Genomic DNA, 2958 nt, shown 5'->3' on the forward strand with positions numbered 1-2958 from the left:
CAGATAGTTATCATTAATCCTCACATTCTATGAGATAAGTACTGTTATTTTTACTTTCTTAGATGAGGAAAAAAAGAGGCTTAGAAAAGTTAAATAATTTGTCTATAACTCAAGCCTGTCTGATTCATGACAGAGCCTGTGTTTTGTTTTGTTTCTTTTAACAGTGAAGCATACTTCAATTTATTGACATTGTCAATTTATGAACAAGACGGGTATATTTTTTTTCCATGATGCAAGATTGTTTTCAATCTGCCATAGTTTATGCCCACACATCTTTACCTTGGAAATGTAGCATTTCATGCAGGGTAGATCATTCCTTTTTCACTTTCACAATTTTCACACTGTTGCCAGCAGTCTTCTTGGCATTTGCTTTGAATTCTGTCTTCAGGGCATCTCTCACTGCTTTTGCACAGATCTGGGAGTATCCGATGTAGCTGAGTCCGGCCTGTCGCTAATATGCCACCATGATGTCGCCAGAGTGAAGTGTGTCGGGCCGAATCCAGAACCTGTGCTTTTAACCACCATACCATACTATAGACCTGTATTGTATTTCTTGTGTGGGTGTGGGGCACTCACACATACTCTGTATCCAGAATATGTAGAGAACACTGGCAACTCAGTAACAAAAAGATGACCCAATATTTTTTTTGTAGAGATAGAGTCTCACTATACCGCCCTCGGGTAGAGTGCCGTGGCGGCTCACAGCAACCTCTAACTCTTGGGCTTAGGCAATTCTCCTGCCTCAGCCTCCCAAGCACCTGGGACCACAGGCGCCTGCCACAACGCCCGGCTATTTTTTTGTTGCAGTTTGGCCGGGGCTGGGTTTGAACCCGCCACCCTCGGCATATGGGGCTGGCGCCCTACTCACTGAGCCACAGGCGCCACCCGACCCAATTGTAAAATTAGCATAAGCCAGGCACAGGTGGTTCATGCCTGTAATTCCTGCTGCTCATGTTACCGCTCCGGTGGCCAAATGAAGAACAAGAATAAGCAGTTTGAAGAAAAGGAAAGAGAAGTTTATTAACTTGCCGGTAAATGAGGAGGATGGTAGAGTCCTGTCTTAGAAAAAAAATCATCCCGACTATAAGCAGAAATATAGGACTTTTAAAGGGGGAGATTTCAGCTTTTGGCTGTAACTGTTTATAACTATAGTTCTGATTTACCCCATTTCCAGTGAAAACAATCTTGTGACTTCTGCTCAGGCAATTCTGTTGAGCCATCTCTTACATTATGAAAACACAAAGAACATTTCCCCACCCCTCTGATTACAGTCCTCAGGCAGGGATGTAGGTTTTAGTTCCCTAAAAGGGTCAGGGGCCTTTAAAGAGACAGCTGGTAAAACTCTTTTGCTCTTTTTCAGCTCTTTGCCTGTGTTATACTTGGCATTGAGGAAGAAGGATCCCTTGAGGCCTTGAGACCAGGAGTTTAAGACCAGCCTGGGCTACATAGGTGACTCTATCTCTAAAAAATTTTTTTGATTAGCTGGTTATGCTGGTGTTACCTGTGCAGGCAGGGCCTTGGGCTTTCTACGTAATAGAAATTAACAAGAGGTCAAATAGAAGTCACAGGCAAGGCTTTATTTTTTATTTATTAATTTATTTTCCAGACAGAGTCTCAAGCTGTCCCTGGGTAGGGTGTTGTGGTGTCATAGTTCACAGGAACCTCCAACTCTTGGGCTCGAGCTATCCTCTTGCCTCAATTTTTCTATTTTATTAGAGATGGGAGGGGTCTCACTTTTGCTCAGGCTGTTCTCAAAGTCCTGAACTCAAGCAATCCACCTGCCTCAGCCTCCTGGAGTGCTAGGATTAGTCGCCTGGCCACAGGCAAGGCTTTCTCAGGGCTCACCTTAGAACATAAGGCAGACAGCACAAAGGAAAAAGTCCTCAAGTAGTTTCCACAAAAGGAGTTCAGGGAAAGTGTTGAAGAGGCTTGGGCAGGAAAAGGTGAAGTGTAAGCATGTAGAGGTGGAGAATTTCTTGCAACCACATAATTCTATTTTAAGGTTTTTCATGCATCATATATCTCATTTAACATGTTAAATCTCCACCCTGGGAGTGAATTTTAGCATTAAAATGAGAGTATAGTGAGGGAAAAGTCAGGGTAAGCTCAGCGTAGTAGTCTTTTCTGGCTTGAGGCAGTTGGATCTAGCTAGGTCTGGTTCTTTTGCAGCCAGGTACTCTATCAGCCTATGTCAGTATCTTGCTCCAGTGGACCTGAAAAGCTTTATTCATAAGGTTATGCTGCCTCATGTTGTCTCCCTTGGTCAGAACGGAGGCCCAAGTCCTGACCGTATACTGTCTCAATGATATGTGCTTATATTCAGCTATTCTGGAGGCTGTAGCAAGAGGATTGCTTGAGCAGAGGAGGTTGAGACCAGCCTGGGTGATATCGAGATGCCATCTCAAAAACAAAAACCAAAAGAAAGTAAACCTGGCAAAAGATCTGAATAGACGTTTCTCCAAGGAAGATATAAAAATAACCAAAAGCACATTAAAAGATTCTCAACATCATTTGCCATCCAGGAAATGCAAATCAAAATCACAATAAGAGACATTTTATACCCACTAGGATGGCTACAATCAAAAAGGTGGATAATGACAAGGAGTGGGGAGGATGTGGAGAGATCGGAATCTTCATACACAGCTGGTGGGATTGTAAATGGTGCAGCTGCTTTGGAAAACAGTTCAGCAGTTCCTCAAAAAGTTAAATATAGAGTTACCAAATGACCCAGCAATTCCATCCTGGGTGTATATACTCAAGACAATTGAAAACATATGCCCACACACAAACTTGTGCATGAATTTTTGCAACAGCATTATTCAAAATAGCTGAAAAGTAGAAACATTAAATGTCTATCAACTGATAAACAGGGAAGCAGTCTTGTATCTATCCATACAATGACATTTTGTTTGGCAACAAAGATGAATGATATACACTACAATGTGGATGAAGCTTGAA

General features: G+C 42.4%; 1 pseudogene; it reads right to left on the reverse strand.

Moving 5' to 3' along the window:
• Window positions 1-274: 274 nt before the first annotated feature.
• LOC128582338 (ATP synthase subunit epsilon-like protein, mitochondrial) lies at window positions 275-466 on the reverse strand (annotated as a pseudogene).
• Between the last annotated feature and the right edge of the window lie 2492 nt (window positions 467-2958).

This window comes from Nycticebus coucang, chromosome 3, assembly GCF_027406575.1.
Source record: "Nycticebus coucang isolate mNycCou1 chromosome 3, mNycCou1.pri, whole genome shotgun sequence".
In the NCBI taxonomy this organism is placed as follows: domain Eukaryota; kingdom Metazoa; phylum Chordata; class Mammalia; order Primates; family Lorisidae; genus Nycticebus; species Nycticebus coucang.